This window comes from Odocoileus virginianus, chromosome 7, assembly GCF_023699985.2.
Source record: "Odocoileus virginianus isolate 20LAN1187 ecotype Illinois chromosome 7, Ovbor_1.2, whole genome shotgun sequence".
NCBI classification, from domain to species: domain Eukaryota; kingdom Metazoa; phylum Chordata; class Mammalia; order Artiodactyla; family Cervidae; genus Odocoileus; species Odocoileus virginianus.
Genome location: NC_069680.1, coordinates 57,946,620 through 57,963,169, shown reverse-complemented (window position 1 = coordinate 57,963,169; position 16,550 = coordinate 57,946,620). Strand labels below are relative to the sequence as shown.

General features: G+C 35.7%; 1 protein-coding gene across 1 annotated transcript in view; it reads left to right on the top strand.

Annotated features, from left to right (window-relative positions):
• CTNNA3 (catenin alpha 3) overlaps positions 1 to 16,550 on the top strand; it is a 1,809,955-nt gene continuing 1,793,405 nt past the window's right edge. Inside the window, exon 1 of the mRNA XM_070470726.1 lies at positions 1 to 127. The gene's annotated coding sequence lies outside the window, so the exon portion shown is untranslated. The remainder of the gene's footprint in view (positions 128 to 16,550) is intronic.

Sequence of the window (16,550 nt, the reverse complement as noted above, 5' to 3'; positions counted from 1 at the left end):
TTGGTACTCTGCAGCTCTGTGACTAACCAAGAAGTCTTATTTTTTTTCCTCACCCAAACTCTTTTTGGAAAATTTCCTACAAGAGCCGAATTTTAAACACATTTACTCTATAGGAAGCAACAGAAAGGTAAGAGTCAAGTTGTAAAAAGAGGAGCTGGACTTCAGTGCATTCTTGTTTCTGCGTTGAAATTGCTCTGCCTTAGTTACATATTGTAGGTTTAAAGTGTGGGGTTTCTTTCTGAATTAAAGAATATCACATTATTATATAAAACAGGAATGTTTTGACTAGTTATGTTAAGAAATATAGGCTTTCATGCTAAGTTTAAAGTTATAAATAACTTTCAAACTAGTGCCAGGGGAAGCTAGTAGCCAAGGTCGTGCTTTGCATTCAGAGAGTTTCTGGCTATAAAAAGCCGATTGGGATCCAGTGCAGGAAAAGATAAGATATGGCCTGGATACATGTTCCTTGGCATGGGGTTGGGGCAAAATATTTGAAGGGATTTTACTTTCAACCCAAAACTTGTTCATAGTAATGGGAGATTTTTAAAATGAGATAGTGGCAAAAGCCTTAATTTTTGAATTTAATATTTGCTTTATATACTTGTTTTATACTTGTCAATAATATTAGGAAATTGAGGAATCTCTCAGAGCTATTTTTACTGCCATTTATAATCAAATGAAAATCACTCTAGATGAGATGAATATGGGAAATAGTCATCAGTCATGTAAAGAGAAGGTCACTATCTGACAGTGGCTGGGGTGACTGCAAGCAATTGCTCTCAGTTGCACTGAAAACAGAACTGGAGAGAAGTACAAATGGAAACAAGAGGAAATTTAGGTTAGGCATCAGGAAGTTCAATAACTGTACATGTTTTGAGTCATGGATGTGCACCACTAAGACAGTTGCAACACATCTGATGATGTAAGAGATCTAATGATTTGCTTAAAACACAGGTGGGAAAAATAGGATTTCAAATAACCTTAGTCACGGGTTTATGGCTAGGTTTTTTTAGACAGACTAAAATGTCAACATACTGAGAACAATTGTGGTTTGGAGATATAGATTATCAGTAGTCAAATTCAAATGGCATATTTGGATGAACTATTAAAATTTTGTTATCCACTATAAAAAAATTACCTTAGTAGTGGCATAGGACAATTTGTTAAAAGGAGAAACCCAAAATACCAACAGCATATATACAACTATTTCCATTTGTTGCGTCCTATACACAGTCTGTGTCTCTCTTAATTGAGTGAAATATTGGGATTTTTATAGTAAAATTTATGTTTATTTTCATTATAAAAATGATATGAGTTCATTGTAGGGATTTTAAAAGCACAGACAAAATTATCTGTAATCTAATTGATACATTTTCTTTTAGTCTTTTTTCTCTGTACAACTTTAAAATGAATTGCAGTGAAACTGTGGATAAAATTTGGTACCTTGCTTTTCATTTAACCTTTTCCATATAATATTTTCCAAAACATTTTCCATATAATATTACCTAAATAGATGTTATTTTAGATTGCTAACATTCTTCCAAGTGAATAGATATAATTTTATTAATCATTGTTGAACATCTAGGTGCTATGGTGTGTGTGTTTGTGTATTTATTTATTTTAAAGGTCATTTCCCTAAGCTCTATTTTTAAGTGTGGACTAATTAGAGAAAATTAGAGTTGAAGGTAAAAATTGTGATTTTTAAGAAGATGGCTTTTACTGGTTTTCTTTTAAGGTTTTGTATAATTCTTCATCTACCAATTGAAATATTTATTGAGTGTCTGTGAGATGCAAAACATAGTCATCAGGCACAGAGATAGCAATATATTTAGTATTTGGAAGGGTCTTCTCTAGTTACAAAATTTCCCCTTATGAACTTTCACAGGTATCAACAAAGCTACATGTTGAAAATTCTTCATCTCTGCCTGAAACCAATAGACAGTATTATTGACTGCTTATGTTATTTTGGACTTTAAAACAACAGAATTTATAAATAACTTTTGTAGAGGATTATCCATATGTTGTCCATATTTTATGAATGTTATGATCTGTGGCAAAGAAATAGAATTAGAAAGAACAAATATCTTATAATAGAAGTCTGTGGAAATTAGAATTATTTGGAGAAAATCTAGGGAGCAAGGTGTAAAGAAAAAGTATAGAAGGCGCATGTTAAAACAGTTTCAGTTTTTGAATTTTCTGCTTATGGAACCATGAGAGTGGAGTAAGGCATGGGTAGGGTGGGAGTTAGGCAAGATATGAAATTTTAATTCTGTTATTGGTATTGAATTTGGGAATTATGGTTATAGAAATAGAATACATTGAAGTAAAAGGCCAAGGAATTGGTAATAAATAAAACAATTTGATTTTCAGAGGAAGTGGCTGGTACAGAGAAGTCAAAATGGAAAGAGTAGAGGTATCAGTATTTGGTGGGAGGTGAGGTATGGGGTTGTGAATTTTTAAAGAATATGTTTTGCCTGGGTCATCTTGTTTTAATTGTAGAATTTTATTTTTTCCGTGGTATTTAGAGAAAAATCATAGCTATGGAGGGATGGGAGTTCCATTCTTTATTCACTCTGAATTTCTGCTAGCATGTCTCTATTTTTTCTTTGGAATAGGAGGGATTAAGACTTAAGTAGGGAAGTTGGCAGCCCAATCTTGCCTGGAGAGAAACTATGTGCCTCGTAATGAAGACTTAAAAATAGTGTTTATTTATGGATCATTGGCTCATGGGAATGTTACTCTAGAGACTCAAAAAGAATGATTTTCTAAATCTTGTTTCGATACTGGATTTTAAGTGACATGATATTGTGGGGTGGAACTCCATAGTTTTGCCCAATTGCAAACCTAATGGAAAGTGACAGATAATTGAGACTATAGAATTTTTGAAAATGAACATGACTGTTAGCTGTTGCACCTGATTTTCACATGCTTATTTACTGTTTTTAGCTGTATTATTGCAGTCTGGTACACAGCCAGTAATCTGCTACCAATTTAATCACTAACTTCCAGGATCTGAGAAGTGACTAAATTCCTATGTGCAAAATAGTAAATTAGGTCAAGTTTACCTGGGACCCCCACTCCCTTGCCTTTTTCTTGCTTCTCATTATCTTAGCTGGTATGCCTGTGCTGCTTCGGGTCCCTCCATTAATGGCGAAAAACATTTGATGGAGAAGGCAATGTTTAGTACAGAAACCTTTAAGTATTGGAACTTGCAGACTGTAGCCCCTATTTTATATTAGCACCATTCAAAATGTGATCAGCAGTTCTCAGTCTATTACTGGTTCATGAAAGGAGGCTATACAAGCATTTATCTTCTTTGTTTACATGCATATGGAATAGAGAATTGGGATGGAGGTGTACTAGATAATACATGAATAACTAGATTATAATTGAATAACTAGAATGAATAATAGCTAGTACAGTTAACTAGATAATAAATGAATTACCAGGTCTCAGCTGATGAGTCTTCTGTAGGTAGCATCAATGCAAAGAGGCCCTGGGTCAGCTCATTGACAGAGAAGCAGGATCCTCAAAGGGCTACTTTGGCTCCACGTCAACATTGGCCTTGGAATTATTTGCTCTTTCTAGATGACTTGACACCAGATATTACTCTTAGTGCTGGGGATAGATACTAGTGAACCAAATTAAAGCCCTGCCCTTGTGGTGCTTCCTTTCTAGTGTTTGTGTTTTTAGTGGGTAGGGATGAAGATGAAGGGAGAGTGAGAAATAAAACCTACCTCTCTGTGGTTCTCCAGAAGTACCAGGGTCTTTCTTAGTCCAGGGCTGGAGCTCATTGATTATGTTTCCATGGAAATTTGCAGGATTCATTAGCTTTTCTGTTAGAATCAGCAGTTCCCTTTCCAACATGGGTTAACAAAAGTTTTAAGAATCAAATAATCAATGATATGCATTGCTGGTTGCCTATGCAATATCCATGTATTCTGCTCTTGCTAACTTACAGAACCATGATTTAGGTCAGGAAAAAAAGGGTTTATGCTGTATGTAGTTATCTGCATCTTGTGTCCCCCTTGCTTTCCCTGAATTAGAATAGTTACATTTAGTTAAGATAGATGCAGAGCAATTCATGTAGACCCACATCTTTTTTTTTCAATTTCTTCATACTATATGTGAAACAGGAGAGAAGGGGGCAAGATACAACCTTTAAAAGAATGACATAGCCATGGGACATGACGTGCACTGGTTAAAACCAACTAGTCCAAGATAGTGGAAGATTTGGCTTCCACTGGACCTTGAACTTCATTATATGCTTACTGTCATACATAAGCATGCTAAATAATACACCCACAAACACCATGACAGTTCTGAGACTCACCATAAAAGTAAAAAAATGGGTGGTGGCCCAGTTCCTGGAAATCCCCACTCTTTCCCTGAATATTATAGTTGAAATAATTCACCAACTCACTAGCCTATGAGATTACCCAACCCATAAAAGCTAACTACCCCATATGTTGGGTCCTCTTGCCTTCTGAGATGGCCCACACTGTCTGTGGAGTTATTTCTCCCAAAGCCATTCTTGCCTTTTGAGATGGACTGCATTCTGTCTATGGAACATGCATCTCTAAATAAATTCACTTCTTACTTATCACTTTGTCTCTTACTGAATTCTTTCTGCAATGAGACACAAAGAGCCTGAGCTTAATTTTTAAATTTAGTTTATTTAAAAAATTTGTGGCTGCACTGAATCTTTGTTGCCTCACAAGGGCTTCTTGTTGGGTGCACAGACTAATCTTTACTTCACTAGAAGGAGGATTCTTAACCACTGGGCCATCACGGAAGTCCCAAACCTGAGCTTCCTTATGTACTGAGACCAGGTATATGATTTCAGTTAAAGACTGTGAGTTCAAGTCCTTGTTTGAATTTAGGTTGGGTTAGAGAAGGCAATGGCAACCTACTCCAGTACTCTTGCCTGGGAAATCCCATGGACGGAGGAGCCTGGTAGGCTACAGTCCATGGGGTCGTGAAGAGTTGGACACGACTGAGTGACTTCACTTTCACTTTTCATGTTCATGCATTGGAGAAGGAAATGGCAACCCACTCCAGTGTTCTTGCCTGGAGAATCCCAGAGATAGGAGCCTGGTGGGCTGCCGTCTATGGGGTCGCACAGAGTCGGACATGACTGATGTGATTTAGCAGCTTAGCAGTAGCAGAGTCCTGGCACGTGGTTCAAGTTCCATCTGAGTTGCACAGTTTCATATGGATGTAGCATAATATGTTTAGCTCATTCTATATTGATGAATATGTTTGTTGTTTTCCATATATATTTTTTTATGTTGCTATGCCATAATGAATATCCCTGTTCACATATCTTGATGTAATTTTATGAATCTATCTTTAGGATAAATTCATTACATAGAATTGCTGAGTCAAAAGAAATGTTCATTTTACAATTTAATAAGTATTAACTTTAATTGGAAATATCAACTGAAGGTTAAAGAGTATAGAGTATGCATAATTTAAAATTTGAGAGCTGTTATCATATTTTTCTTCAAGACGTTCATATCAATTTTTACCCCCACAAGCAGCATATGTTGAAAGCTTATGTCCCTAACTCTTAGCACTGTTGATAATGATCTTTTAGTGATAGGTGAAAATTATATATTGTTCTTTTGATTTGCATTTGATTAATAGTAAGTAAGGTTGAGCAATTTCTAAATATTAGTCCATTGTACTTCTGTTTTATACAAATTGCCTTTCCATATTTTTCGCTTCTTCTTTTCTTTTCCAGTTTTATTGAGATGTAATTGTTATACCTCACTGTATGTTTAAAAGGTCCAGCATAATGGTTTCATTTACATGTATAGTTGACCCTTGAACAACATGAATTGAATGACACAGATCCACTTATAAGCAAATTTTTTTTCAGTAGTAATTAGTATTGTATTACATGATCTGGGGTTGGTTGAATCTTCAGATGTAGAACTGAAGATATGGAAGAACTGTGGATATGAACAGTAACTCTAAACTATATGTGGAGTTTTGACTGTTAGGAGAGTTGGTGTTTCTAATTCCTATGCTGTTCAAGGATCACCTGTGTTGTAAAATGATTACTGTGATAAGTTTAGTTTGCACCCATTGTTTCATATAGACACAATAAAAAGAAAAGGAAAAAAAGAAACTAATTTTTTTTAAAGTTTTTTTTAGTAAACTCTTAGGGTTTACTCTCTTAATAACTTTAATGAATGTCATACAGCAGTGTTAACTATAATCATGTTATACATTACATCCCAAGGACTTATTTATTTTAAAACTGGAAATTTGTTCCTTTTTCACCAAAGTTTGTTACTTTCCTTCAATTCTCCTTCCCCCAACCCCAATGCCCCATCTCTGGTAAGCACAAATATGATCTCCTTTTGTGTGACTTTTTTTTTTTTAAAGATTCCACATACGAATGAGATTATACAATATTTTTCTTTCCTCTGTCTGTCTTATTTCACCAAGCATAATGCCCTCAATTTCCATTCATGTTGGTATAAATGGCAGGATTTCCTCATTTTTAATGGCAGAATAATATTTCATTATACAGTGTGTATATGCCACAAATTCTTTATCTATGCGTCAATCAGTGGGCACTAAAGTTGTTTCCATGTCTAAGCTAAGCTATTGTAAGTAATACTGCTATGAATATGGGGGTGCAGATATCTTTCTGAGTTAGTGTTTTGTTTCTTTTGAATATATTCCCAGAAGTAGAATTACTGGATTGTATAGTAGTTCTAGTTATAATTTTTGAGGAACCACCACACTGTTTTCCACAGTGGCTGCACCAGTTTACAGTCTCACCAAGATAGTGCACGAGGGTTCCCTTTTCTTTACATCCTTGCCAACACATATTATCTGTTGTCTTTTTGATTACGGCCATTTATGGTATCAGCTGATATCTCATTGCAGTTTTGATTTGCATTTCCCTAAAGACTAGTGATGTTGAGCATCTTTCAGTGTACCTGTGGACCATTTGTATATAGTCTTTAGAAAAATGTGTATTTCCAATCTTTTGCCCATTTTTTTTTTCAGCAGAACAATTATATCACTTTTATTATGGTGATTTCTGACCAAGTGGTCTTTGATGTTACTATTGTAGCTGAATTTTTGCTTTTTATTTTTATTTTTTTTTGATTTTTTAAAAATTTTATTTTATTTTACTTTTTTCCATTTATTTTTATTAGTTGGAGGCTAATTACTTTACATCATTGCAGTGGTTTTTGTCATACATTGAAATGAATTAGCCATGGATTTACATGTATTCCCCATCCCGATCCCCTCTCCCACCTCCCTCTCCACCAGATCCCTCTGGGTCTTCCCAGTGCACCAGGCCCGAGCACTTGTCTCATGCACCCAACCTGGGCTGGTGATCTGTTTCACCCTAGATAATATACATGTTTCGATGCTGTTCTCTTGAAACATCCCACCCTTGCCTTCTCCCAGAGTCCACAAGTCTGTTCTATATATCTGAGTCTCTTTTTCTGTTTTGCATATAGGGTTATCATTACCATCTTTCTAAAGTCCATATATATGTGTTAGTATACTGTAATGGTCTTTATCTTTCTGGCTTACTTCGCTCTGTATAATGGGCTCCAGTTTCATCCATCTCATTAGAACTGATTCAAATGAATTCTTTTGAATGGCTGAGTAATATTCCATGGTGTATATGTACCACAGCTTCCTCATCCATTCGTCTGCTGATGGGCATCTGGGTTGCTTCCATGTCCTGGCTATTATAAACAGTGCTGCGATGAACATTGGGGTGCACGTGTCTCTTTCAGATCTGGTTTCCTTGGTGTGTATGCCCAGAAGTGGGATTGCTGGGTCATATGGCAGTTCTATTTCCAGCTTTTTAAGAAATCTCCACACTGTTTTCCATAGTGGCTGTACTAATTTGCATTCCCACCAACAGTGTAAGAGGGTTCCCTTTTCTCCACACCCTCTCCAGCATTTATTGCTTGTAGACTTTTGGATAGCAGCCATCCTGACTGGCGTGTAATGGTACCTCATTGTGGTTTTGATTTGCATTTCTCTGATAATGAGTGATGTTGAGCATCTTTTCATGTGTTTGTTAGCCATCTGTATGTCTTCCTTGGATAAATGTTTGTTTAGTTCTTTGGCCCATTTTTTGATTGGGTCATTTATTTTTCTGGAGTTGAGCTGGAGGAGTTGCTTGTCTATTTTTGAGATTAATCCTTTGTCTGTTGCTTCATTTGCTATTATTTTCTCCCAATCTGAGGGCTGTCTTTTCACCTTGCTTATAGTTTCCTTTGTTGTGCAAAAGCTCTTAAGTTTCATTAGGTCCCATTTGTTTATTTTTGCTTTTCTTTCTAAAATTCTGGGAGGTGGGTCATAGAGGATCCTGCTGTGATTTATGCCAGAGAGTGTTTTGCCTATGTTCTCCTCTAGGAGTTTTATAGTTTCTGGTCTTATATTTAGATCTTTAATCCATTTTGAGTTTATTTTTGTGTATGATGTTAGAAAGTGTTCTAGTTTCATTCTTTTACAGGTAGTTGACCAGTTTTCCCAGCACCACTTGTTAAAGAGGTCGTCTTTTTTCCATTGTATATCCTTGACTCCTTTGTCGAAGATAAGGTGAACATAGGTTCGTGGATTTATCTCTGGGCTTTCTATTCTGTTCCATTGATCTATATTTCTGTCTTTGTGCCAGTACCATACTGTCTTGATGACTGTGGCTTTATAGTAGAGCCTGAAGTCAGGCAGGTTGATTCCTCCAGTTCCATTCTTCTTTCTCAAGGTTACTTTGGCTATTTGAGGTTTTTTGTATTTCCATACAGATTGTGAAATTATTTGTTCTAGTTCTGTGAAAAATACCGTTGGTAGTTTGATAGGGATTGCATTGAATCTATAGATTGCTTTGGGTAGTATAGCCATTTCGACAATATTGATTCTTCCAATCCATGAACACGGTATATTTCTCCATCTGTTTGTGTCCTCTTTGATTTCTTTCATCAGTGTTTTATAGTTTTCTATGTATAAGTCTTTTGTTTCTTTAGGTAGATATACTCCTAAGTATTTTATTCTTTTTGTTGCAATGGTGAATGGTATTGTTTCCTTAATTTCTCTTTCTGTTTTCTCATTGTTAGTGTATAGGAATGCAAGAGATTTCTGTGTGTTAATTTTATATCCTGAAACTTTACTGTATTCGTTGATTAGCTCTAGTAATTTTCTGGTAGAGTCTTTAGGGTTTTCTATGTAGAGGATCATGTCATCTGCAAACAGTGAGAGTTTTACTTCTTCTTTTCCTATCTGGATTCCTTTTACTTCTTTTTCTGCCCTGATTGCTGTGGCCAACACTTCCAAAACTATGTTGAATAGGAGTGGTGAGAGTGGGCACCCTTGTCTTGTTCCTGATTTCAGGGGAAATGCTTTCAATTTTTCACCATTGAGGGTGATGCTTGCTGTGGGTTTGTCATATATAGCTTTTATTATGTTGAGGTATTTTTGCCCATTTTTAGTTGTGGGCAATTTTTTTTTTTTTTTCTATCGAGTTGAAGAAGTTCTTTATTTTGGATATTAATCCCTTATTGAATATATGATTTGCAAGTATTTTTCCCTATTCTGTAGGTTTCCTTTTCACTTTTTTGATTGTTTATTTTGCTGTTCAGAAGCTTTTTAGTTTGATGCATTCCCAATTGTTTATTTTTGCTTTTGTTTCTATTGCCTGAGGAAATCAACAAACAAAAATACTACTAAGACCTATGTCAAAAGTATTCTATGCTTACTGCATATGATTTCTTCCAGAAGTTTTATGGTGTTAGTCCTTACATTTAAGTCTTTAATCTATTTCAGGTTAATTTTTGTGAGTGGTGTAAGGTAGGGATCTAGTTTTATTCTTTTACATGTGAATATCTGATTTTTCTAACACCATTTATTGAAGAGAGTCTTATCCATTAAGTATTCTTGGCTCTGTTGTCAAATATTAGTTGATTATATACTTAGGTTTACTTCTGGGCTCTCTATTCTGTTCCACTGGTCTATTTGTCATTTTTGTGCCAGTATCATACTTTTTGATTGCTATAGCTGTATGGTAAACTTGAAATCAGGAAGTATGATGCCTCTCACTTTGTTGTTTTTTCTCAGGATGACTTTGGCTATTCTGGGTCTTCTGTGGTCCTATATAAACTTCAGAATTTTTTCTACTTCTGAAAAAATGCCATTGAAATCCTGATAGAAATTGCATTGAATCTATAGGTGGTTTTTGGTCAGTCTAGAGACTGACATTTTGATAATAATAATTCTTGTAATCCATGAACATTGGATACTTTTCCATCTATTTTTGTCTTCTTAAATTTTTTCATCAATGTTTTCAGAGTAAAGATCTTTCACCTTCTTGGTTAAGTTTATTCCCAAGTATTTTATATAATGTTTTTCATTTTATTTAAAATGGAATTGTTTTCTTTCTTTCTTTTTCAGGTAATTCATTGTTAGTGTATAGGAATGCTACTGATTTCTATATGTTAATTTTGTATCCTGCAACTTTATGGAATTCACTGATTAGAATGAGTTTTCTTGCAAATCAAAACCACAATGAGGTACCATTATACTCCAGTCAGGATGGCTGCTATCCAAAAGTCTACAAGCAATAAATGCTGGAGAGGGTGTGGAGAAAAGGGAACCCTCTTACACTGTTGGTGGGAATGCAAATTAGTACAGCCGCTATGGAAAACAGTGTGGAGATTTCTTAAAAAGCTGGAAATAGAACTGCCATATGACCCAGCAATCCCACTTCTGGGCATACACACCAAGGAAACCAGATCTGAAAGAGACACGTGCACCCCAATGTTCATCGCAGCACTGTTTATAATAGCCAGGACATGGAAGCAACCCAGATGCCCATCAGCAGACGAATGGATGAGGAAGCTGTGGTACATATACACCATGGAATATTACTCAGCCATTCAAAAGAATTCATTTGAATCAGTTCTAATGAGATGGATGAAACTGGAGCCCATTATACAGAGCGAAGTAAGCCAGAAAGATAAAGACCATTACAGTATACTAACACATATATATGGACTTTAGAAAGATGGTAATGATAACCCTATATGCAAAACAGAAAAAGAGACTCAGATATATAGAACAGACTTGTGGACTCTGGGAGAAGGCAAGGGTGGGATGTTTCAAGAGAACAGCATCGAAACATGTATATTATCTAGGGTGAAACAGATCACCAGCCCAGGCTGGATGCATGAGACAGGTGCTCGGGCCTGGTGCACTGGGAAGACCCAGAAGGATCGGGTGGAGAGGGAGGTGGGAGGGGGGACTGGGATGGGGAATACATGTAAATCCATGGCTGATTCATTTCAATGTATGACAAAAACTACTGTAATGATGTAAAGTAATTAGCCTATAAAAAAAAAAAAAGAGATGAAGTAATAAAAAAAAACGGAAAAAAAAAGAATGAGTTTTCTCAGCTTTTCAGTAGAGTCTTTAATATTTTCTATATATAAAATTATGTCATTTGCAAATAGTGACAGTTTTACTTCTTCCTTTCTTAATCTGATGCCTTTTTTTCTTTTTTTTGTGTGTGATTGCTCTGGCAAGGAGATCCAGTACTTATTTTTTTTAATTGCCCCATAGTAAATTAAGCAAATTAGTTTTTTTGTTTGCTTAATGTGTTGCAAGTATTTTCCTCCAATTTTTTGTTTATTTTACTTTTATGTTTTATTTTAAAATCATACATAAAATAAAATATTTTTGTGTTCAGTTTTTAAAACCTCTTCCTTTATGGTTTCTGAATTTTGTGTTTGGCTAGAAAGGACTTTCTACTTCAATTATTATACATAACTGTATTATATATAAATTCACTCATACTGTCTTTCAGAATTTATAACTTTTGTTATATCTGGAATTGATTTTAAGCAAAGAAATGAGTCATGAGTCTTGGAGTCAGCTGAATCTTAATTTTTCTTCCAAATGTTTATTTAGTTGATCTAATATGATTTATGTAAGGGTCACTCTTTCCTGCTAATTTAAAATCTTTATCATAAGATAAATTTATATTAGAGTCTGTGTTTCACTCTTTCTCCTGTTGTGGCAATATTCTTTAAAAAATTTTTTTATTTTACATTAAGTATAGTTGATTTACAATGTTGTGTTAGTTTCAGGTGTACAGCACAGTTTTTATATATATATATATATATATATATATATATATATATATATTCATTCTTTTTCAGATTCTTTTCTCATATAGGTTATCACAGAACATTGAGTAGAGTTCCCTATGCTATACAGTAGGTTCTTGTTGGTTTTCTGTTTTATATATAGTAATGTGTATATGTTAATCCCAAGCTCTTGATTTATCCCACCTGCCCTTTCCCCTTGGTAACCACAAGTTTTTCTGGTAATGTTTTTATCTAATTTTTCTGTAATCTATACTTTCCCCGCTAATTTACTGTGCTAAATAGTAAATCCTTGTTGCTTATTTATTTTATTTATTGGAGTTTGTATCTGTTAATCACATTCTCCTTATTTGATCCTCTCTCCCTCCCTGTTCCTTTTGGTAACTATGTTTGTTTTCTATGTCTATGAGTTTGTTTCTGTCTTTATACATGAATTCATATGTATTATTATTATTTTTTAAAATTAATCAATTAATTTATTTTTGGTTGCACTGGGTCTTCATTGCTGCATATGAAATTTCTCTAGATGTGGCAATCGTTTGTTGGTGGCCACTTGGATTATTTCCATGTCTTGGTTATTATAATGCTGCCATGAACATTGGGGTGCTTGTGTTTTTCAAATTAGAGTTTTCAATTTTTTCTTGATATATATCCAGAAGTGTGATCATTGGATCATCTAATAGCTATAGTTTCATTTTTTTGAGGAACTTGTCTACTGTTTTCCATAGTGGCTGCACTGATTTAACATTCCCACCAACAGTGTGGGAGGGTTCTCTTTTCTTCACACCAGCATTTACTTGTAGATTTTCAATGATGGCCATTCTGACTGGTGTGAGGTGATCCATCATTGTGTTTTTGATTTATATTTCTTTAATAATTGACAATGTTAAGCATCTTTCCATGTGCCTGTTGGCTATCTGTGTTTTTGGAAAAGCATCTACTTAGGTCTTCTGCCCATTTGTTGATTGAGGCATTTATTTATTTTTTTTCAATTTTGAGTTGTATGAGCTCTTTCTGTATTTTGGATATTAACTCCTTGTTGGTCATATTGTTTGCAAGTATTTCCTCCCATTTCATACGTTGCCTTTTTGTTTTATTGATGATTTTCTTTGCTGTGCAAAAACTTTGAAGTTTGATTAGGCACCATTTGTTTGTTTTTGCTTTTATTTTTGTTTGCTTTGGGAGATGAATCTAAGAAAATATTGCTAAAATTTATGTCTGAGAATGTTTTTTCCTATGTTCTTATTTAGGAGTTTTATGGTATCATTTCTTATATTTAGGTCTTTAAACCATTTTGAGTTTGTTTTTGTATGTGGTGAGAGTTTTCTAATTTCATTGATTTATATATAGCTGTCCAGCTTTCCTTACAGTAATTGACTGTAGGTGCATGGGTTTATTTCTGGGCTCTCTATTTTAGTTCATTGATCTGCAAGTCTGTTTTTGTGCCAGTACCACACTGTTTTGATTACTGTAGCTTTGTAGTATAGTCTGAAGTCTGGTTATACCTCCAGCTTTGTTCTTTTTCCTCAGGATTGCTTTGGCAATTCTGGGTCTTTTGTGACTCAATATATATTGTAGAACTTTGTTGGGGGGGAATAATTTTGATTTTTTAAATCATTTTATTTATTTTTATTTATGGCTATGCTGGGTCTTTATTGCTGGGCATGGGCTTTCTCTAGTTGTGGTATATGGACTTCTCATTGCAGTGTCTTCTCTTGTTGCAGAGCATGGGCTCTAGGGCACACAGGCTTCAGTATTTGTGGCACATGGGCTCAGCAGCTGCTTCTCCTGAGCTCTAGAACACAGGCATAGTAAGTTCTATTGTGACACCCTGGCTTAGTTGTTCCATGGCCTATAGGATCTTCCTGGATCAGGGATTGAACCTATATCTCTTGCATTGGCAGGTGGGTTCTTTACTACTGAGCCACTAGGGAAGCCCTATATTGTAGGATTATTTGTTCTAGCTCTGTGAAAAACGTCACTGGTAATTTGATAGGAATTGCATTAAATGTGTAGATTGTTTTGGGTAGTATGACCAATTTAGCAATATTAATTCTTCCAATCCAGGAGCATGGAATATCTCTCCATGTCGTTGAATTTTCTTAAATTTCCCTTATCAGCGTTTTATAGTTTTCAGCTTATGGTCTTTCACTTCTTTTAAGTTTATTCCAGGGTATTTTATTTTTTTGATGTGCTATAAAGGGATTATTTTTCCATTATTAGTGTGAAAAATGCAACCGAATTTAGTATATTAAGCTTGTATCCTGCTACCTTGCTGATGCCACCCCTACTTTTAAAGTTATTTTCTAACATGTTTTAATATCTGGAAGGGTTAATCTTTCTCCTTATTCTTTTCTGCTCCTTCAGGGTTTTCTGATATCTAATCACATACTATTTATTTCCAGATGAATTTTAGTGTAACATTTTTGAAAATTATTATAATGGCCTTTGAATATTTTAATTCAGGGAGAAAATAATACCCTTTTAATGTTTAATCTACTTATACATCAGGGTTATCGTGGCTCAGACAGTAAAGAATCTGCTTGCAATGCAGGAGACTCAGGTTTGATCTCTGGGTTGGGAAGGTCCACTGAAGAAGGGAATGGCTACCCACTCCAGTAATTCTTGCCTGAGAATTCCATGGACAGAGAGTCCAGGCGGGCTGCAGTCCATGGGGTTGTAAAGAGTAGGACAGGACTGAGCAACTAACACAGACACACCAATACATTATCTTTTTGTTTACTCACTTCCTTTTTGTCCTTCAGTACAGTTGTCTTTACACAAGTATTTTGTACATTTTGGTTGCTATCTTTGGTTTTATTCATAGCCTGGCATCTTTCCTTCCATAACATTTTTAACACTGGCTATTTATTTGTAAGAAGGATTTGAGTCCACATTTGTATTTCTAAGATTGCCTCTGGTGGTTGAGGCACAGCTGATATACAAATGGGACTTGGGGACCCAGATCTCTAAGTGTGCTTCTTCAACTAGGTATTTCCTCCCTGAACTGTACCACCATCCAGCCCACATATGTATATGTTAAAAACATATATTGATTTATTTGCCTGCATCAGGTCTTAGCTGTGGCATGAGGGATTTTGATCTTCATTGCGTCATGTGGGATCTTTAATTGTTGCATGTGAGCTCTTAGTTGTGGCATGTGGGATCTAATTCCCTGACAAGAGATTAAACACATGCCCCTTCATTGGGAACACGGAGTCTTAGCCACTGGACCCCAGAGAAGTCCCCAGCCCACATATACTTTATTTTTAAAGCATTTTTATAAAACTTAACTTTTTAAATTGAGAAACTTATATTTGCATGTTTATTTTTATTTTATTAAAGGGTGCTTTAGCTATAATTCTTGATTGCAACCAAGAGTCTGCTCTGGATAGCTCCAGCTGAGTTTTTCACAAGTGATACTAGACATAGATTCTCTTTGGAGAGCCACTAAACAGCCAAAGACAATGCAGCTATTAGGAAGAATGTCCAACTGTACCTGAGGAATGGTCCTATGGGTGTACTGGATTCCATTATTCCTTGCTCTTGCACTAGGCAGTAGACTCCTTCTACAACTATCCCAGAAGGATCGGATGTCTGTAACCTTTAAAAATCTCATCCAAGCTGTCTTTGGTGGTGAAGTCTGGGTCTCACTACTTCAAGGGAGTCTGAGAAGAGCACGTTTCTTAACTTTCCAGTCTCTCTATTAGAGGGGGAAAGCTGGGCCAGGGATGGAAATGGTGTTAGCAAACAGCATTTGCCACAGAGGGCTTTCAGTGATAATACATCTTCCTTTGGCCTTGACCTTAGGTCCTCAGTTCTCTGATTCTCTTTTCACAAGGAAACTGCTACCAGTTTCTGGTGAAAATTAAAAAAGAATTGTTCCATGTCAATATTTACAAATTTACTTTTCATCATAGCTCCCACTTGGTTGAATTTAATTTATTTTTCTATGCTATTCTAGATTGTTTTAATGTTGTTTCTATCTATTGGTGAGGACTGATATTCTCTAGTAGGGACATCAGTCAGCTCAGTTCAGTCACTCAGTCGCGTCTGACTCTTTGTGACCCCATGGACCACAGCATGCCAGGCCTCCCTGTCCATCACCAACTCCCGGAGTTTACCCAATCTCATGTCCGTTGAGTCAGTGATACCATCCAACCATCTCATCCTCTGTCGTCCCCTTCTCCTCCTGCCCTCAATCTTTCCCAGCATCAGGGTCTTTTCAAATGAATCAGCTCTTCACATCAGGTGTCCAAAGTATGGGAGTTTCAGCTTCAACATCAGTCCTTCCAATGAACACCCAGAACTGATCTCCTTTAGGATGGACTGGTTGGATCTCCTTGCAGTCCAAGGGACTCTCAAGATTCTTCTCCAACTCCACAGTTCAAAAGCATCAATTCT